The sequence below is a fragment of the Neoarius graeffei genome, chromosome 4, assembly GCF_027579695.1.
Source record: "Neoarius graeffei isolate fNeoGra1 chromosome 4, fNeoGra1.pri, whole genome shotgun sequence".
Taxonomy (NCBI): domain Eukaryota; kingdom Metazoa; phylum Chordata; class Actinopteri; order Siluriformes; family Ariidae; genus Neoarius; species Neoarius graeffei.
The window spans coordinates 44,142,204-44,164,864 of record NC_083572.1 but is presented as its reverse complement, the minus strand read 5'-3'; positions in this window follow the sequence as shown (position 1 = coordinate 44,164,864).

The window sequence follows — 22,661 nt, the reverse complement described above, 5'->3', positions numbered from 1 at the left end:
CAAACACACTGTTGACCAACTCTCCCCTCAAAACAATACCAACACCATTTCTCTTTCCATCGACTCCATAATAAGACAACTTGCATCCACCTCCAATGTTCTTGGCCTTGCTTCCTTTCCACCTCATCTCCTGCACACACAAAATGTCCAACTTCCTCCTTTCCATCATGCCTGCTAACTCTCTCACTCTGCCAGTCAATGTTCCCACATTGTGTTCCGACCCTCAATTCTAAGCTCCTTCCATTCTATCTTTCATGCTCTCTCCTAACACACCTCCCCCCTCTCTTTCTCCTTCTCCGTTTTTACGCAACAGTAACATACTTTCCACCGGCACCCTGTTGATCAACAGTACCTGTCAGGGTTTTGGTTGAGATGGGGATGGAACATCTTAAACCTCAAGGCCACCCTCGGAATGAGACAGAGATTCAAGACAGAGATGCAGAGAATTAGCGTTTTCAAAAAGGAAGTCTTTACTGAGAGCACCAGATCAAAAATCAAAATAAAACTTTAGCATGTATACTCCAGATCCAAAAGGGCAGTCATAAAAATGCACAAAAAATGAGAAAACCCAAAAATGGAAAAACAGTACTTGGCACAAAAGTTCAAGGTTCAAAAATCACTTATAATCAGCAGTCCAAGGAAACTAAAGATCAAGTCCCAGGTTACAAAATCCAACGGAAAAATCACAGGCTCCTAAGTGTCCAAAAAATAAGTCAGAGTTCAAAATAAATATCCACTCGAGAAAGTCAAAAGCAAAACATCCTCTTCTTAGAAAACAGAGGCAGTGGTCAAAAGGCAGTTCAGAACAGTGGAGCAAAACAACTATAGTGAAAAACCCAGGACAAGTACTCACATGGTGGCTCACAGGAGAACTCAGCAAAGTGGAAAGGAAACAAACTCAAATATATAGGCCAACCAATCAACTACTAGCCATCAATGATTTGCTTAGCCAATAGCATGAAGACAAGTGTAACCCAAGAAAAACAAAAGAAAATAGAATGCTAAATGGAGGCATCTAGTGGCCAGGTAGATGAACCGCAGGCTGAAAAGTCCACAGAACCTGACAGTACCAGAGGTGGTCGTTGTTAACCCGGGCCCCGACTGATCCCGTCCATCTTACATGCTCTCTCCTAACATGCCACTCCCCCCCCCCCCCCCCCTCTGTTTTGGTGCAACAGTAGCATACTTTCCACCAGCACCCTGTTAACCCGGGCCCCAACAGATCTGGTATGGTATTCTTTTCAATCCGCATGTTAGATTTGGCACAGTTTTACGCCAGATTACCAATTATTGTAATGGGCCAATATATAAAATTCAACTTACTTGCACATATTCATAGCGCAGTTGTTTCACTCTCAGAGTTTCTCTCAAATGGCACACTGTACAGCTGTTTCATCCAGACATGATGGTGCTTCAGTAGATGGCCCAGTGAGGATAAACTTATCCTGTCGATGTTGTTGAATGTTGTGTTGTCATTAATGTGGCATAGCAGTTGTCTCAAAAGTATCTTGTTGCTTGCAATGACCATGTTGATAATTTGTTGTTCCTGTTCTTGTGTGAACAAGCGATTTCTTCCTCCTGCAGGGGGTTGCCTTGCAATTCTACAAAATCAGTATGCAAAAGTTTATGGTCTAACATGTCCTAAAGAAATACTGTAAAATCATGTTACAGTAAATCATATGAGGTTAGGATTTCTTACCTGTTCTCATTTCAAAAAAGTCCTGATGATACCTGCTACAGTGTAGCAGCTCAAATTAGGTTGGCCCCTCTGACCAGCCTCCTGCAGACTCAACCCATGGTTGAGAATGTGGTCAATTAGAGTTGTCTGGATCTCATTTGTGACATTTCTCCCATTTCATCCTCTTGTCACTCCTCGTCCTATTTGTCCTCTTACTCTTGCGCCTTTTCCTTGTCCTCCTCTTAAACACTTCTGCCTCTGATTCTGTCCCCAACATGGGCCTCCATTGTTATGCAAGCCAAAGAGCAAACCTGAATCGCATATATAGTGTTGAAGTTCTGATTTGCAAGTGATCTCACTGGGAACACTGAAGCACGTGAACAGGCAGGTTTTTGCATCAACAGACACTTTAATATTGGCTTATTGCTTTTCAGTGGATCAATAAACACACACGTGATCTGTGACTGAAGCTTGGCTCAACTCCCTTCTCTCTGCTCTCTTTCTCCCTTCTCAGCCCTCGGCCATCATTGAAAGGCACACATAACATTAATCATACACAGGTGTGATCATTTTGCCACTCACATTCCCCAGCCTCATTCTCAGTTCACCAACCAATGCTCAACCATGCCCCACTGCCAGATACCCCCACTGCCCAGCTCAGGCCAGGGAGCCATCCAGCCTGCAGCTGACATCCCCTGATGGGAAAGGTAGCCTGCCACAACCATCTTCACCACTGGCTTGTGGACCACCTCAAACTTAAAGGGCTGCAGAGCTAGAGATCAACAAATGATCTGCACATTGTGAGTATGCAGAGTCAATCCACGGAAGGCTGCTGGACCAGACAACAACATAAAGTGCTCAGAGGAAGTTCAGACCAGCTGGCAGATGTTTTCACTGACATCTTCAACATCTCCCTGAGCAACGCCATCATTCCAAAGTGCTTCAAGAGCACGACCATCATCCCCGTGCCGACAAAGTCTTCAGTGTCCTGCCTCAATAACTACCGTCCCATTCCACTCACACCCATCATTATGAAGTGATTCAAGAGGCTCATTATCAGGCACATAAAGACCCTGCTGCTGCCCTCACTGGACCTCCTGCAATTCATGTATCACCATAACCAGTCAACAGATGATGCCATAGTCATCACCCTTCATCTGGCCTTGAGCCACCTGGACAAAAAGGACACATACATTCAAATGCTGTTCATAGACTACAGGTCAGCATTCAACACAATTATTCCTCAGCAGCTAATTGAAAAGCTGAGCCTGTTGGGCCTGAACACCTCCCTCTGCAACTGGATCCTGGACTTCCTGACTGAGGGTGTTTTCACACCTGGTCCCCTTTAAAGGAACCAGACTCGGTCCTCTTTCAGTGGACCAAAAAGTGGACCAACAGAAAAAGAACTCGGTTCTTTTTGTGTTCACACTGAATTTATTACAAAGAGGACTGGGTTCTCTTTCTGGTCCAGTTAAGCTTTGATGGGGCCTCAGTCCTCTTTCTGTTCACACCAGGTCCTCTAGAGCCCTCAGACCCCCAGTGCATGGAATTCTGGGTAATTTTCTCTTGAATCAAAATGTCTGCTGCCATGCTTGCCCTGCTGTATTCTTTGATCAAAATAGTGCGGATTAAGGAAAATTAAAAAAAAAAAAAAAAAAAAAAAAAAAAAAAATATATATATATATATATATATATATATATATATATATATATATATATATATACTAGTGCTGTCAAAGTTAACGCGATAATAACGCGTTAACTCGATCTCAATTTAACGCGATTAAAAAAAATAGTGCCGTTAACGCAAATTCTAATTTGGCCCTGCGAGTCACCCGTAGTTCCTGCTGAGGCTTGTCGCGCGCTGCGTTTAACTGTACCAACAGGTTTACCGTCCAAACGAGATCACATGGGATTACCTTTCACAGGTGAGACTGGAAAAATACTTTTCAATACTTTTCAATACTGTTCCTTCAGTCTTCAGTTTCCCAGCTCATCTCCACCGGGGAGGTGTATAGTTATAAGCAGTGAGCATTAGATAATACAGTGCCACACTATGATGAATGTTTTTGAATGTTTTTATTTTTGTTATCTGTTTTTTCTTCTTTTATGGCAAATACTTCTCTTCAAAAGAAACTAATGAAGAGTAAAATAAAAGATTTTTTTTTATTTTCACAGTGATATGCACTTTATTTTTCATCCCTTGGTTTTCTCATCTAATATGGAAGTTATGGATGTCAGTGGCTGTGACAAGACGTGTTATGCTCTGCAATAAAAAAAAAAAAAAACATTGGTACAAAGCAAGCCCATTCACTTTTTTATGCTGATAAGAGAATTACAATGGTTTTTCATGTGAGAAAAATGTGCGATTAAATTGCAATTAATCGCGAGTTAACTATGACAGTCGCGACATTAATCGCGATTAAATATTTTAATCGCTTGACAGCACTAATATATACATATATTTATAGACATAATATATATATACACACACACACACTCTTCTCCTTCTCACCCCCAGCGCGGGGGGGGGGGGGGGGGGGGGGGGGTGGTATCCATGTCATCCTCAAGCTCGGGTCCTCTACCAGAGGCCTGGGAGTTTGAGGGTTCTGAGCAGTATCTTTGATGTTCCTAGTACTGCGCTCTTCTGGACTGAGGCTTCAGATTTTGTTCCTGGGATTTGCTGGAGCCACTCTCCCAGTTTGGGGGTTACTGCCCCAAGTGCCCCCACTACCACGGGGACCACGCAACCCTTGACCTTCCACATCCGTTCCAGCTGCTCTTTCAACCCTTGATACTTCTCAAGTTTCTCATGTTCCTTCTTCCTGATGTTGGCGTCAGCTGGGATCGCCACATCTATCACCACCACCCTCTTCTGCTCTTTGTCCACCACCACTATGTCTGGTTGGTTAGCCAGGATCTGTTTGTCAGTCTGGAAGCTGAAGTCCCACAGAATCTTGGCCCTGTTGTTCTCAGCCACCTTCTGTGGTATGGCCCATTGGGACTTGGGTACTTCTATTCCATACTGGTTGCAGATGTTCCTGTATACTATCCCAGCCACTTGGTTGTGCCTCTCCATGTACGCTGATCCAGCTAGCATCTTACACCCTGCTACTATGTGCTGGACTGTTTCAGGGGCTTCTTTGCACAGTCTGCATCTTGGGTCTGATCTACTCTGGTAGATCCTGGCCTCTATGGCTCTTGTGCTTATGGCCTATTCTTGTGCTGCCATGATTAGTGCCTCTGTGCTGCCTGTCAGTCCTGCATTATCCAGCCACTGGTAGGATTTCTTGATATCAGCCACTTCCTCTATCTGACGGTGGTACATGCCATGTAGGGGTTTGTCCCTCCAGGTTGTCTGTTCCTCCTCCTCCTCTGCACTCTCATCAGGGTTCTGCTGCCTGAGACATTCACTTAGCAGTTCATCCTTTGGGGCCATCTTTCTGATGTATTCTTGGATTTTCGATGTTTCATCCTGGACCGTGGTCTTGATGCTCACTAGCCCTTGGCCTCCCTCTTTCCGCTTAGTGTATAGTCTCTGGGTGCTGGACTTGGGGTGGAACCCTCCATGCATGGTGAGGAGCTTTCTAGTCTTGATATCTGTGGCTTCTATCTCCTCCTTTGGCCAGTTTATGATACCAGCGGGGTATCTGATGACTGGTAGTGTGTACATGTTGATGGCTCGGACCTTGTTCTTACCATTCAGCTGACTTTTCAGGACCTGCCTTACTCTCTGGAGGTATTTGGCTGTGGTTGACTTCCTTGTGGCCTCTTCATGGTTTCCATTAGCCTGTGGGATGCCAAGGTACTTGTAGCTGTCTTGGATATCACCTATGTTGCCCTCTGGTAGGTCAATCCCCTCAGTCCGGATCATCTTGCCTCTCTTTGAGACCATCCGGCCACACTTGTCCAATCCGAATGACATCCCTATGTCATCGCTGTAGATCCGGGTGGTGTGGATCAGTGAGTCTATTTCTCGCTCGTTCCTGGCATACAGCTTGATGTCATCCATGTAGAGCAGGTGGCTGATTGTTGCCCCACTACGGAATCGGTACTCGTAGCCGCTCTTCGTGATGATCCGACTGAGGGGGTTCAGGCCCATGCAGAACAGCAGTGGTGATAGCGCATCTCCTTGGTATATGCCGCACTTGATGTTGACTTGGGCAATGGGTTTTGAGTTGGCCTCTAGGGTTGTCTTCCACATTTCCATTGAGTTCTGGATGAAGGTCCTTAGGTTCCTGTTGATCTTATACAGTTCCAGACATTCCAGTATCCATGTGTGTGGCATTGAGTTGTAGGCTTTCTTGTAGTCAATCCAGGCAGTGCACAGGTTGGTTTGTCTCTTCTTACAGTCTCGGGCGACTGTTCTATCAACCAGTAGCTGGTGCTTGGCTCCTCTGGTGTTACTGCCAATCCCTTTCTGTGCCTCGCTCATGTATTGAGCCACATGCTTGCTCATTTTTGCCGCAATGATGCCTGACAGGGCCTTCCATGTTGTGCAGAGACAGGTAATTGGCCGGTAGTTGGATGGGATGGGTCCCTTCTGGGGGTCCTTCATGATTAGGACTGTCCTGCCTTGGGTTAGCCATTCTGGGTGGGTCTCATCCCTCAGCAGCTGGTTCATCTGTGCTGCTAGGTGTTTATGGAGTGCAGTTAGCTTCTTCAGCCAGTACGTATGGATCATATCGGGGCCTGGTGCTGTCCAGCTCTTCATCTTTGACACTCTTTCTTGGACGTCTGCCATTGAGATGGTTACTGGTTCGTGTTCTGGGAGGTTGCTGTGGTCAGCTCTTAGGTCCACTAACCATTGGGCATCGGTGTTGTGTGATGCCTTTCTTTCCCATATGTCTTTCCAGTATTTTTCCACCTCAGCTCTTAGTGGGTCTGACCGGTTGTTGTTCCCCTGCCATTGAGAGTACACCTTGGCTGGTTCAGTGGAGAACAGCTTGTTTATTCTCCTGGCCTCTCCCTCCTTGGTGTATCTCTTCAACTGGGTGGCCAGAGCTGTTAGTCGCTGTTTGGCAGTTTCAAGTGCCTCTGGTATGGAGAGTGAGTTGTACTTCCTGGGTGCCCCTTTATTCATCATGTTCCCTTTCTGTAGTTCAGCTAGCTGGCTAACTTCTCTCTGTGCTGCCTTTATCTTGGCCTCTAATCATCTCTTCCATGGTGGATACTGTTTGTTATGTCCCGAGCCCACCTTGTGTCCAAGCATCTCCATGATTACTGTTGCTGTACTATGTATCAGCTTGTTGGTCTCAGTGATTGTTCTTGTGGAGATTGTCTTCAGAGCAGCATTCACATCTACTAGTAGATCTTCTGAAGGTACTTGGCAACTCAACTTCGGTATTCGTCGGGGGCTCCAGGTTTCCAGTTGGGTCACGATCTTCCTTCTCAGGTCAGCAGCTCTTGTGTTGAGGCTGTTAGCTGTTGGGGCCTGGTACCCAATCTCTGGTTGTGGGGATGATGATGACATCTCCCCGCTGACCTGTCTTCCTGGCTCCCCCTTGCCGTAGCATCGTTGTTGTATTTCATTAATCTCTAGTTGTGATAGTAGATTTCGATTATGGATGTTGGAACACTGGGCTAATAGCTGTTGCTTTGTTAGCCTTGATTGTGGGTTTCGAAGTATCCAATGGTCCCACATTCACTGCATGTATCCCCTCTCTCTGGGATTGCTTGTATAGTAGCATTCCAGTAATTCCGTATTTTCTGTCCTCGTCCATCGATGTCTTGTTCCAGTAGCCCATTTCAATATATATATATATATATATATATATATATATATATATATATATATATATATAATATAGTTATATTATTGTGGCTAACTCATCAGTCAGTAAGTTCAGAGAACTGTAAAGCGGCTGTGGTAAGTTCCAAAAGGAAGTTGAGTTTCCCTGCTACAGTCACGTGACCAACTACGGCAAACGAAGAAGGTTAAACTACAGTGAAAAAGGCGAAGTGAACCCGGTGCGCTTTTTGTTCACAATGCGCAGATTAGGCAAACCGTACTGAGACCACCTCCTGAGGTGGTCTCAGTTCGGTTCGCTTTAAAGGGGTCTGGGTACGATTGGAGTGTTCACATATGCGCAAAAAATGCTGAGTCATCGATCTGAGTTCGGTTAGATGGCTGAAAGGGACCAAGTGTGAAAACACCCTGAGATACCTCATTCAGTCTGAATTGGGAGCAGAACTTCCAGCACCACCATACTGAGCACTGGAATCCCAGGGCTGTGTGCCAAGTCCACTGCTTTTCACTCTGCTGAGTCATGAATGTGCAGCAATGCACAGTTCAAATCATATCCTCAAGTTTGTTGATGACACGACTGTGGTGGATCTCATCAGTAAGAACAACGAGTCAGCATACAGAGAGGAGGTGCAATGGCTATCAGACTGGTGCAGAGTCAACAACCTGTCTCTGAATGTGGACAAAGCAGAAGAGATGGTTGTTTACTTAGGAAAAACACAGAGTGACCACTCTCCACTGCACATTGACAGCTCACTCATGGAGACTGTCAAAAGCACAAAATTCCTTGGTGTTCATCTGGTGGAGAACCTCACCTGGTCCCTCAACACCAGCTCCTTAGCCAAGAAAGCCCAGCATTCCTGAAAATGATAGTGTTCTCAAATTTCAGTTCAGATGATGGAATGGTTGTCCTCTCTTCTTCAATTCTTTTCCCAGTGATGAGCTAAAGTCATCCATCTCTGAAGTGGAATATGCAAAAGTTAGCTCTGTTGTCTTTTCATTACTTATATCTCCTTCAGACATAATGTGTACAATTGTACACATGAAGTTCCATAGCATTTTTCCTCATGTCCAATGGGGTTAATCTCATCCAGGCTTTGTTTTTCCCTTACTGAGGTCTTGGATATTCTGGGTTTCCTTGGAGGAGTGAAAGAGTCTTCATTGTAGTTACCCTTTGAGATTGTATCAGAAGGGGGACCATCTTGCTCCGTTGTCTCGGACTCAGTCTCAATTTCATTATCTGAAGATCCACTTTCTTCACTATGACTGGAATTTTCTCCTTCTCCTTTATCCCCTTGCACAATATTGACAGTATTTTTTTTTTTCGTTTTGGTTGTTCTCACTTTGTCTGACAGCTTGTTCTTTCTCTTAGTTCTCACTACTTGTACACTGAGCTAAAGCCATCCATCTCCCTGGCTCCATGGCTTTTCAGTCCATCTAGTAGGACTGAAGAATTGTTGATGGTAAGCTTGAAATTATTGGCAAATGAGTGAGAACACGAAAATACGTTGTGGCCCTATTCATCATACAGTGTGCAATGAGCAGTGTTGGTACATTCTTTAGATTTATGTCCAAATTGGCCACTGTGGCAATGACAGTGTGGTCAAGTATAAGTTGTAAATGGCAAAGAGTCAGGATGAACCAGTAGGTAAAGTTACAAATGTATCTAATTACTGGCTGTCTATTAATAGGTGTCTCTGTGTGCCTATCAGATAGCCAGTAATCAGAGAGAGAGAGAGAGAGAGAGAGAGCTGTGTTACCAAGCACTGTGTTTGTGTGTGCGCACAAATAATTGCAGCTAAATTCATTAAAAAGTGAAAATTAGAAATAAAAACAAAATGCACCTGTACTGTGAAGCTTGTCTCCCCATTCCTCATTACCCAAATATAGAAAGTTGCTTCACTGCTGCTGAAACCCAGGAGTGAGGAACAAACACTCTCATGGAGTCCTCACCATTATAACAACTGATCTGCACCCCCACCGCTGCCCACCAAACCCAGCACCAAGAGCTGGCCTCCCTGTGAACAGAGCAGGACTGGCACTTCCAATCCCTGCTCCAGGGTCAACAGGAGGCTTGGCAGGTGTTCTGGAGCCTGAATACACCAGGAGGTACCCCATCAGCAGGGGCCGTGGCATCCCCCTGCTGCCCTCCTGCCATCCTCACCAAGATGGGGCCTCACAATGACATAGAGGCCTTTTTGATGCTCTTCAGGTGAGCTGTGGAGGCATGGGGATGGCCAGAGGAGCAGTGAGCAGCTCAGCTGATGCTGCTCCTGGCTGGAGAGGCCCATCTTGCAGCCCAGCATTTGCCCACAGAAAATAGATGGGAGCATCCAGGCCTGAAATGGGCCATTCTGCCACCTGTTGGTCGCACCTCCAAACAACACCATCTGCACTTCTATATGCTGACCACAGAGTAGGTCATTTGGCCATTTACATTTGGCCAGCAGCTCCGCGATTCCTGTCAGTGGATGTTGAGGGCAGAGGACAGCAACACAGAAGAAATCATCAATGCGATGGTGCTGGAGCAGTTCATCACTCAGTTGCCAGGGGGAACAGGGGAGTGGGTCCAGTGCCACAAACCCACATCACTGGACAGAACAATCTCTTTGGCTGAGGACCATCTGGCAGCATTTCCAGAAGCAGGCGCTCCCACAGCTTCCTTCACTCTCTCTCCCCATCCCTCCCATACCCCAGCCCCTGAAACCTGCTCCCAGAACCTGTGTCTCTCCCCATGTCTCCTCAACCCCTTTTCCTTCTGTGTGTGCTGCCACTAACCCCCCCTCCACAGGTGAACCTATATTTGCCCACCAAAATCAGTAGCAAGTCCAAGCAGGTCTGTTGGGGCAGTAGGAAGGCTGGGATTTCCCAGAATCAGCATTTCTGCTAAGAGGTGGGGATTCTGATTCACATTCCTGATGTGCCACAGGCTTCCCCTGATCAAGCAGGAGCATAAAGCAACTCTGAGTATTCAAGGAGGTACACATCATACCTTGGTGGATTCTGGTTGTAACCTGACCTTGATGCATCAAAGCCTGATTCAATGCAGGGCACTGAAAAATGCATCACTGGTGAAGGTGAGGTGTGTGCATAGGGATGTTCACAAATACCCACTAATGTCCATTATTATTCATTTCCATTGAGAAAAGCATAGTATGGAGGCAGCTGTTAGGCTGAGACTCACCCATCCCCTAATCCTGGGGAAAGATTGGCTGGGGTTGAGAACATTAATAAAATAGCTAGTGGTGGATGGGTCCTGCAGGAGCATGTCATGGGGAATTCCACTGCAGCGTTGGCTGGGGAGGCAGTCCTAGGGACATCTGCATCAGCTCTGTGTCATGATGACACAGAGCATGAGGAGGGCACCACCCCTCTTCTCTCTCTGGGGAATCCTCTCATGGATTCCCCACTGGAACAGATGCAAGATGAGATTCTGAGACATGCTTTTGACTAAGTGAGAGTAATCAATGGTCAAAATTTCCAGCCTCATGTTGCTTACCCATATTTCTCTATTTTTAAGGTTTGGCTATATCAAGTGATGCAGGACACTCAGAATAAAGGAGAGATGACACAGTTGCTTGTTCCAAAGAGCCAATGGTTCTTTGACTCATTCAATATCATTCTAGTTGAATGGAATATATCTGATATACCATGAAAAAAGCCAGCCAATATTATTTAAATATATGTCACTTGATGTCCCTGATGTAGTTTGTATGAAAAATAAGAGAGCCGTATTTACCTGTAATTTTGCCATGACTGACACCTTGTTGTGGTGGTGAAGCTTGTGTCTTGAGGATCCTAAGAGCTATGCCACCAGTTGCTTCTGGTAGGTCCAACCTAACTGGATTGGTCGAGGGAGAGAGGCCAGATGAAGAGCAGTAACTGATCCTCCAGTTTGGGGGTTGGGCAGAGGGTTAACCACCCTCTCCCATAAAACATCAAATTGTTACAGCAACAGGAACAAGAATCACAACATTTCTAGGGGAAGCATACCAGTCTCAGTCAGAAACTGGGCCACTAATTGATCATTTTGTGAATGACGTTGGCCAAACTCGACTGAGAGCCAATGTCAGGAGGGAGAACTTAATCCACCCAAAACAGCAAATTAAGATTGCATGTTGGAACATAAGGATTATGTACACAAGTGGAAGGTCACAGCAGATTGCTAGTGAAATAAGAAAGTTTGGAATTGATGTACTAGGTGTGACTGAATGTGGATGGACAGGTTCAGGCAAATTGAAATTTAACACTGAAGAGACTGTATTATTTTCAGGACATGAAAGCTTACACAAGAGAGAGTAGCTATTGTAATCACCAGGAAACATGAACAATCACTGATCAAATGGGAAGCAATTAATGACAATCATTAGAGCAATGTTTTATTCTAATCATATTAAACTAACAGTAATACAATGTTATGCCCTGACAAATAATACAAGTCAGGAAGAGCAGGAGTTGTTCTATCAAGTACTATATGATGCTACTTCTAAAAACCCAAAGCATGATATGGTAGTAGTTATGGGTATATGAATGCAAAAATTGGTAAAGACAATAAAGACTGAGGAAATAATCGGAAAGGAGGGTTATGGGGAAATAACTGAAAATGGTGAATTGTTTTTGGAATTCTGACAAAGTAATGAATTAGTTATTGGAAGAAGCATATTTCAGCACAAAGAAATCCACAAGAAGACCTGGACATCTCCAGATGGAAACACAAAAAAGCAAAGACTATACTACCATCCAGAAGCATCTTAGAAGATCATTAGCTGATGTGAGAGTTTATAGGAGTGCAGATGTTGGAAGTGATCACAAACTTTTAATTGCAAAGATTAAGTTAAAGCTAAACTGGACAGAAATAAATAAGGGAAAGAAAGTCCCAAGTGTATGGCATCGGAAAGCTGAAGATACCAAGTATCACACAGGAATACCATCTAGAGTTGAGAGAAAGATTGGAAGCATTAGAAAATATCAAGGATATGGAGTGTGCATGGTAGCACTTTAAGTATGCAGTGTGTGTGGCAGGAGAGAAGGTGCTTGGGTTCAGATCAAGAAAAAACAGGTGATTGTAGAGCTGCACCGATTGACCGGCTGCCAGAGCATTTTTTTAACATAGTTACTGGGAGACCAAATGGTCTCCCAGTGGCCAGATTTGGTCTCCTAGTCAATGCCAAACCAGCTTCACTGGGAGACCAAATTTTAAACCAAGTTATGTCTTATCATTTGGTTCAATCAGTTGCAATTAATTAACCAAGTACCATGTAAGTGTAAGCATACATTTAACAAGAAAAACTTGGCACTGCATTAACTATGTTGATATTATGCTAGGCTGAAACTAGAATTCGTAATGCGGCAATTTGCGTCACAGAATATGCTGCAGCGGTGCAGCCGCATGGACTCTGGGGCCTGTGATTGTATTGCCCAGACCAGTTGGTCTCCTAGTGGAAAATCCTTTAAAAATGCTCTGCCGGCTGCCAATCGAAATCGGCCGATTTTCACGATCGGCCATCACCGGTGACCGGCCGGTCAAAATTAAAATATGCCGATTTTCTGCCGATCAAAACTTGTGTATCACAGAGATGAAAGTGGAAATACTCGTAATTCCCAACTAAAAAGACTGCAGCTACACTGGCAGCTTGAACATGCTTTCTAGTGCGATTGTGTTGCGCTTGCGCAGAACAGTGTCAGTCCTGCGTGCCTAACGAGCTCCGGCACACGCGCTGTTAACAAAGAACACCTGTCTTTAATCAATGAGCACTTATTTAGCTTGGCTGGACATGTAATAGATGACAGAAGAAACAGACTCTCTGGTGACAAGGTAGAAATGCTTCTGGTTTCAAAGAAAAACTTGCCATTAATGCACAAGTAATTACAATAGTCAAGTGTGCGTTCACTGGCTAATAGATTAACACTCTTACATGCACTTTTATTTAAGTTTCACCTATTTATTTTTATTTATTTGTTAATTGTATATCCTTATATGGCAAGTGTATCACGTTTTCATTGAAAAAGACCATACAAATACACATTTGTCAAATATGATATAATGGCATATGGCAGTATGACTGAAAATTATTTTTGTATTTTTTGTTACTGAATGTGGGAAGAAGAAAAGGGCTGTTCCATAAGGGTTAAGTTTTCAGACCTAAATATGAAAGAGTGTCCCAAAGCAATATATCCAAATATAGTGATTTTTTTTTTGTGCCAGATATTGGATGTGAAAAGAAGAAAATGTTTGTGGTTGTGTGAATTTCCCATTACAGGAATTAATATGTTAGCCTATTACCAAACATCTAGTTAGATTTGGACAAAGAGAGAGAGAAAAAAATGTGTTTTGTTTTATGACCTTGGTTGCACTTGATTCCATTGGAAATTACTCTACAAATACACATTTGACAAAGATGATAGAATGGCTATGGTATAAGTAACACTGGAAATTATTTTTGTATTTTGATACTGAATGAAGAAATGGGTTGTTCTATAAGGCATAAGTTTTCAGATCTAAATAGGCTTATGAAAGTGTGTTCCATAGCAGTAGGCAAATAATATGAGGGGGAAGTTGTTTTTGTGCCAGATATTGGATGGGAAAAGAAAAATGTTTGTGTGAATTTCCTATTTCAGGAATTAATATGGGGTGGCACGGTGGTGTAGTGGTTAACGCTGTCACCTCACAGCAAGAAGGTCCGGGTTCGAGCCCCGGGGCTGGCGAGGGCCTTTCTGTGTGGAGTTTGCATGTTCTCCCCGTGTCCGCGTGGGTTTCCTCCGGGTGCTCCGGTTTCCCCCACAGTCCAAAGACATGCAGGTTAGGTTAACTGGTGACTCTAAATTTACCGTAGGTGTGAATGTGAGTGTGAATGGTTGTCTGTGTCTATGTGTCAGCCCTGTGATGACCTGGCGACTTGTCCAGGGTGTACCCCGCCTTTCGCCCGTAGTCAGCTGGGATAGGCTCCAGCTTGCCTGCGACCCTGTAGAAGGATAAAGCGGCTAGAGATAATGAATCGGAATCGGCCAAAATCGGTATCGGCAGGTCACACTCCATGGAAAATTGGAATCGGCCCAAAAAATTGCAATCGGTGCACCTCTAGGTGATTGGATATCTGAAAATAGTTGAAACAAGATCAACGAGCACAGATATATTAAGGAACAACTCAACAATATAAAGTTGCAGAGATTGAAGCACAAAATTATGGGGTATCAGGTGAAGAACAAATAAGTCCAGTACAGCTTAAGACGTGACAAACGAAATATATAAAAGATTTTCTGTTGACTCCATGTAACTCAGAGGGACAGATTTTTATAGCTAGTATAGCTAAAGAAGCAGAGATAGCAGCAGCCAGGTGAGAACAAGGCACGCTTTATTCCTTGACAAGGAGGATCGTTGGAAGATGTACAATGGGTAGTAAATGAACGAGGTCCAAAAATGATGTTATAACAACATAAGCAGGCCAGCTGGAAAGATGGAGAGAGCACTTTGAAGAGGTATTGAACATGGATAAACCTGAGAATGAAGTGGAGGGTAATGAAGATAGAGTAGAATATCTAAATATTCACACTGAAATATCATCATTGAGCAAGATTAGAAATGCCATTGCAAGGCTGAAGAATGAAAAAGCACCTGGTATAGATAATATACAAGCCAAAGTGCTCAAATCTAAATGCCGAGGTTACATCTCATGCATTAAATTCTACATTTTAAAAAATCTGGACAGAATAAAATATACCTTGTGACTGGCAGAAAGGAATTATAGTAAAGGTATGAAAGAATGGAAATCTAGAGATGTGTGATAACTGGAGAGGAATAACACTCGTCAGTGCCTGGTAAAATATTTTGCAGAGTAATCATTAAAAGAATCAAGGAAGCAGTAGAACATCACCTTAGGAAAGAACAAGCAGGCTTTAGAACTGGAAGAAGCACAACAGATCATATTTTTTAATTGAGGAACATTATAGAACAATATTCAGAATGGATTTGGCCATTGTTTATACAACCCCGATTCCAAAAACGTTGGGACAAAGTACAAATTGTAAATAAAAATGGAATGCAATAAATTTACAAATCTCAAAAACTGATATTGTATTCAGAATAGAACATAGACAACATATCAAATGTTGAAAGTGAGACATTTTGAAATTTCATGCCAAATATTGGCTCATTTGAAATTTCATGACAGCAACACATCTCAAAAAAAGTTGGGACAGGGGCAATAAGAGGCTGGAAAAGTGAAAGGTACAAAAAAGGAACAGCTGGAGGACCAAATTGCAACTCATTAGGTCAATTGGCAATAGGTCATTAACATGACTGGGTATAAAAAGAGCATCTTGGAGTGGCAGCGGCTCTCAGAAGTAAAGATGGGAAGAGGATCACCAATCCCCCTAATTCTGCGCTGACAAATAGTGGAGCAATATCAGAAAGGAGTTTGACAGTGTAAAATTGCAAAGAGTTTGAACATATCATCCACAGTGGATATCATCAAAAGATTCAGAGAATCTGGAAGAATCTCTGCGCAAGGGTCAAGGCCGGAAAACCATACTGGGTGCCCATGATCTTCGGGCCCTTAGACGGCACTGCATCACATACAGGCATGCTTCTGTATTGGAAATCACAAAATGGGCTCAGGAATATTTCCAGAGAACATGCTCTGTGAACACAATTCACCGTGCCATCCGCTGTTGCCAGCGAAAACTCGATAGTTCAAAGAAGAAGCCATATCTAAACATGATCCAGAAGCGCAGACATCTTCTCTGGGCCAAGGCTCATTTAAAATGGACTGTGGCAAAGTGGAAAACTGTTCTGTGGTCAGACGAATCAAAATTTGAAGTTCTTTATGGAAATCAGGGACGCCGTGTCATTCGGACTAAAGAGGAGAAGGACGATCCAAGTTGTTATCAGCGCTCAGTTCAGAAGCCTGCATCTCTGATGGTATGGGGTTGCATTAGTGTGTGTGGCATGGGCAGCTTACACATCTGGAAAGACACCAATGCTGAAAGGTATATCCAGGTTCTAGAGCAACATATGCTCCCATCCAGATGACATCTCTTTCAGGGAAGACCTTGCATTTTCCAACATGACAATGCCAAACCACATACTGCATCAATTACAGCATCATGGCTGTGTAGAAGAAGGGTCCGGGTACTGAACTGGCCAGCCTGCAGTCCAGATCTTTCACCCATAGAAAACATTTGGTGCATCATAAAACGGAAGATACGACAAAAAAGACCTAAGACAGTTGAGCAACTAGAATCCTACATTAGACAAGAATGGGTTAACGTTCTTAGCCCTAAACTTGAGCAACTTGTCTCCTCAGTCCCCAGACGTTTACAGACTGTTGTAAAGAGAAAAGGGGATGTCTCACAGTGGTAAACATGGCCTTGTCCCAACTTGGAGATGTGTTGTCATGAAATTTAAAATCACGTAATTTCTCTTTAAATGATACATTTTCTCAGTTTAAACATTTGATACAGTGGGGCAAAAAAGTATTTAGTCAGCAACCAATTGTGCAAGTTCTCCCACTTAAAAAGATGAGAGAGGCCTGTAATTTTCATCATAGGTACACTTCAACTACGAGAGACAGAATGGGGGGAAAGAATCCAGGAAATCACATTGTAGGATTTTTCATGAATTAATTGGTAAATTCCTCTGTAAAATAAGTATTTGGTCACCTACAACAAGGAAGATTTCTGGCTCTCACAGACCTGTAACAACTTCTTTAAGAGGCTCCTCTGTCCTCCACTCGTTACCTGTATTAATGGCACCTGTTTGAACTCGTTATCAGTATAAAAGACACCTGTCCACAACCTCAAACATTCGCACTCCAAACTCCACTATGGCCAAGACCAAAGAGCTGTCAAAGGACACCAGAAACAAAATTGTAGACCTGCCCCAGGCTGGGAGGACTGAATCTGCAATAGGTAAGCAGCTTGGTGTGAAGAAATCAACTGTGGGAGCAATTATTAGAAAATGGAAGACATACAAGACCACTGATAATCTCCCTTGATCTGGGGCTCCACACAAGATCTCACCCCGTGGGGTCAAAATGATCACAAGAACGGTGAGCAAAAATCCCAGAACCACATGGGGGGACCTAGTGAATGACCTGCAGAGAGCTTGGACCAAAGTAACAAAGGCTACCATCAGTAACACACTACACCGCCAGGGACTCAAATCCTGCAGTGCCAGACGTGTCCCCCTGCTTAAGCCAGTACATGTCCAGGCCCGTCTGAAGTTTGCTAGAGAGCATTTGGATGATCCAGAAGAGGATTGGGATTATGTCATATGGTCAGATGAAACCAAAATAGAACTTTTTGGTAAAAACTCAACTTGTCGTGTTTGGAGGAGAAAGAATGCTGAGTTGCATCCAAAGAACACCATACCTACTGTGAAGCATGGGGGTGGAAACATCATGCTTTGGGGCTGTTTTTCTGCAAAGGGACCAGGACGACTGATCCGTGTAAAGGAAAGAATGAATGGGGCCATGTATAGTGAGATTTTGAGTGAAAGCCTCCTTCCATCAGCAAGGGCATTGAAGATGAAATGTGGCTGGGTCTTTCAGCATGACAATGATCCCAAACACACCGCCCGGGCAACAAAGGAGTGGCTTCGTAAGAAGCATTTCAAGGTCCTGGAGTGGCCTAGCCAGTCTCCAGATCTCAACCCCATAGAAAATCTTTAGGGGGCCCCTCCTAGAACTGCCACCTTATTGTGGTGGAGGGGTTTGTGTGCTTGAATGATCCTAGGAGCTATGTTGTCGGGGGCATTATGCCCCTGGTAGGGTTTCCCAAGGCAGACAGGTCCTAGGTGACAGGCCAGACCAAGAGCAGTTCACCAAAAACCCCCTATGGAGAAAAAATCCAGGACCGTGACGTCGCCCGGTAGGACGCAGCCGGGGCCCCACCCTGGAGCCAGGCCCGGGGTTGGGGCTGTAATGCGAGCGCTTGGTGGCCAGGCCTTTGCCCATGGGGCCCGGCCGGGCTCAGCCCGAAGAGGTGACGTGGGCCCGACCTCCTGTGGGTTCACCACCCACAGAGGTAGCAGTAGGGGTTTGGTGCAATGTGGATTGGGTGGCAGTCGAAGGCAGGGGCCTCGACGACCTGATCCCCGGACACAGCGGCTGGCTGTTGGGACATGGAATGTCACTTCGCTGGGGGGGAAGGAGCCTGAGCTTGTGCGGGAGGTTGAGAGGTACCGGCTAGAGATAGTCGGGCTCACCTCCACGCATAGCTTGGGCTCTGGAACCCAGCTCCTCGAGAGGGGCTGGACTTTCCACTTCTCTGGAGTCGCCCGTGGTGAGCGGCGGCGGGCTGGTGTGGGCTTGCTTATAGCTCCCCAGCTCAGCCGCCATGTGTTGGAGTTTACCCCAGTGAACGAGAGGGTTGCCTCTCTGCGCCTTCGGATTGGGGAGAGGGCTCTTGCTGTTGTTTGTGCCTACGGGCCAAATAGCAGTATAGAGTATCCGGCCTTCTTGGAGTCCCTGGGAGAGGTACTGAGGGGTGCTCAGACTGGGGACTCCATTGTGCTACCGGGGGACTTCAATGCTCACGTGGGCGATGACAGTGACACCTGGAGGGGCGTGGTTGGGAGGAACGGCCTCCCCGATCTGAACCCAAGTGGTGTTTTGTTATTGGACTTCTGTGCTAGTCACGGTTTGTCCATAACGAACACCATGTTCGAGCATAGGGGTGTCCATAAGTGCACGTGGCACCAGGACACCTTAGGTCGGAGGTCGATGATCGACTTTGTAGTCGTTTCATCTGATCTCCGGCCCCATGTCTTGGACACTCGGGTGAAGAGAGGGGCTGAGCTGTCAACTGATCACCACCTGGTGGTGAGTTGGATCCGCTGGTGGAGGAGGAAGCTGGACAGACCTGGCAGGCCTAAACGTATGGTGAGGGTCTGCTGGGAACGTCTGGCCGAGCACTCTGTTGGGGAGGTCTTTAACTCCCACCTCCGGGAGAGCTTTTCCCAGCTTCCGAGGGAGGCGGGGGACATTGAGTCTGAGTGGACCATGTTCTCTACCTCCATTGTGGATGCAGCTGTTCGGAGCTGTGGCCGCAAGGTCTCCGGTGCCTGTCGTGGCGGCAATCCCCGAACCCGGTGGTGGACACCGGAAGTAAGGGATGCTGTCAAGCTGAAGGAGTCCTATCGGGCCATGTTGACCTCCGGGACTCCTGAGGCAGCCGACGGGTATCGGCAGGCCAGGCGTGCTGCAGCTCGGGCAGTTGCTGAGGCAAAAACTCGGAACTGGGAGGAGTTCGGGGAGGCCATGGAGAAGGACTATCGGTCGGCCTCGAAGAAATTCTGGCAAACCGTCCGGCGCCTCAGGAGGGGGAAGCAGTACTCTGCCAACACTGTTTACAGTGTGGGTGGGGAGCTGTTGACCTCGACTGGGGACATTGTCGGGCGGTGGAAGGAATACTTTGAGGATCTCCTCAATCCCACCGTCATGTCTTCCACTGAGGAGACTGAGGCTGATGACTCAGAGGTGGACTCGTCCATTACCCAAGCCGAAGTCACTGAGGTGGTTTGCAAGCTCCTCGGTGGCAAGTCACCGGGGGTGGATGAGATCCGCCCTGAGTATCTCAAGTCTCTGGATGTTGTGGGGCTGTCTTGGTTGACACACCTCTGCAACATCGCGTGGCGGTCGGGGACAGTGCCTCTGGAGTGGCAGACTGGGGTGGTGGTCCCTCTTTTTAAGAAAGGGGACCGGAGAGTGTGCTCCAATTATAGGGGAATCACACTTCTCAGCCTCCCAGGGAAAGTTTACTCCAGGGTACTGGAGAGGAGAATTCGACCAATAGTCGAACCTCGGATCCAGGAGGAACAATGCGGTTTTCGTCCTGGTCGCGGAACACTGGACCAGCTCTATACCCTTCATAGGGTGCTCGAGGGTTCATGGGAGTTTGCCCAACCAGTCCACATGTGCTTTGTGGATCTGGAGAAGGCATTCGACCGTGTCCCCCGTGGTATTCTGTGGGGGGTGCTTCGGGAGTATGGGGTTCGGGGCTCTTTGCTAAGGGCTGTCCGGTCCCTGTACGAACGGAGCAGGAGTCTGGTTCGCATTGCCGGCAGTAAGTCAGACCTGTTCCCAGTGCATGTTGGACTCCGGCAGGGCTGCCCTTTGTCACTGGTTCTGTTCATAATTTTTATGGACAGAATTTCTAGGCGCAGCCAGGGGCCAGAAGGAATCCTGTTTTGGAACCACAGGATTTCATCTCTGCTTTTTGCGGATGATGTTGTCCTGTTGGCTTCTTCAAACCAGGACCTTCAGCATGCACTGGGGTGGTTTGCAGTCGAGTGTGAAGCGGCTGGGATGAGAATCAGCACCTCCAAGTCCGAGGCCATGGTTCTCGACCGGAAAAGGGTGGCTTGCCCTCTCCAGGTTGGTGGAGAAGTCCTGCCTCAAGTGGAGGAGTTTAAGTATCTTGGGATCTTGTTCACGAGTGAGGGAAGGATGGAGCGTGAGATCGACAGGCGGATCAGTGCAGCCTCTGCAGTGATGCAGTCGCTTTACTGGTCCGTCGTGGTGAAGAAGGAGCTGAGCCAAAAGTCGAAGCTCTCAATTTACCGGTCGATCTACGTTCCGACTCTCACCTATGGTCATGAGCTTTGGGTAATGACAGAAAGAACAAGATCGCGGATACAAGCGGCTGAAATGAGTTTCCTTCGCAGGGTGGCTGGGCGCTCCCTTAGAGATAGGGTGAGAAGCACAGTCACTCGGGAGGAGCTCGGAGTAGAGCCGCTGCTCTTCCACATCGAGAGGAACCAGCTGAGGTGGCTCGGGCATCTTTTTCGGATGCCTCCTGGACGCCTCCCTGGGGAGGTGTTCCAGGCATGTCCCCCCGGGAGGAGGCCCCGGGGAAGACCCAGGACACGCTGGAGGGACTATGTCTCTCGGCTGGCCTGGGAACGCCTCAGTGTTCTTCCCGAGGAGCTGGCCGAGGTGTCTGGGGAAAGGGAAGTTTGGGCTTCCATGCTTAGACTGCTGCCTCCGCGACCCAGTCCCGGATAAGCGGAAGAAGACGAGACGAGACGAGACAGCAAGAGAGGCACAGACACGACTAAAGAAGCAAACAAGACATTCTGGCAAAGTCTGACTCCGAGAAGGCTTATTTATACACAGCAGTGAAAACCAGGAAGTGAATACGGGTGAGAAGGAATTCCTGTCCCGGATCAGGGCTGGTGTGAGAGATCCGTAATCTCCGGAGTGGATGTCCGGGCTGGAGCATGACAGATACAAGACCAGTCACAGGGCTCTCAAGTCTCACGCATTGAGCATGACAGTCACGCTTTTCGGTCTTTTGTCACGCACTCCCGCCACACATTGTATTTCTCACGCTGAAAAAAATTATAATATAAATCAAGTTTCAAGTTTATTTGTATAGCGCTTTTAACAATAAACATTGTCGCAAAGCAGCTTTACAGAATTTGAATGACTTAAAACATGAGCTAATTTTATCCCTAATCTATCCCCAATGAGCAAGCCTGTGGCGACTGTGGCAAGGAAAAACTCCCTCAGACGACATGAGGAAGAAACCTCGAGAGGAACCAGACTCAAAAGGGAACCCATCCTCATTTGGGCAACAACAGACAGCCTGACTATAATATTAACAGTTTTTACCCTCAACTGTCCTCATGGGGCCGTCCTTCACAGGAGCGGTGCGATAAAACTCCGACCAGACACAGGGCACCAGGATGGATCAAGCAGGTCTGAGGGGCAGAAGAGGCCAGCATCTCAATCCCAGGATCAACATGTAACTCAGAGGGACAGATTGGGGGGGGGGGGGGGGGAAGAGAGAGAGAAAGAAAACACAGGTTGTTAGGTATGCCCTAAAAATGACAAGTATTAAATCTGTGTGGTAGGCTTGCAGAGATGAGAGTCTTTACATCAGGCATAACACACAACAATGGCATGTTAATATGGTAAAAAAAAAAAACAATATGGTAATATGGTAAAAAAAAAAAATTCTCTGGTGCGCTGTTATCGCTATGGAAACGGCAGGAAACAAGCATGTCTCCCATGAGTCGAGCCTGCCACTTACCAGCCAATCAAAAAAAGGAAAGGGGTGGGGCTACACAATAGTCAATCAGAAGCACTATTGTATCTGGGTCGATAACGGAACAACCAATGAAAAAAGCATTGTTATCCCGGGAATTGTTCACTTGATTCTGCTACAACCATCTTCTGAAAGTTTTGTTCAGTGGACAGCATGAGGATGAGCTCCGAGCATCACAGAGACCAGAGT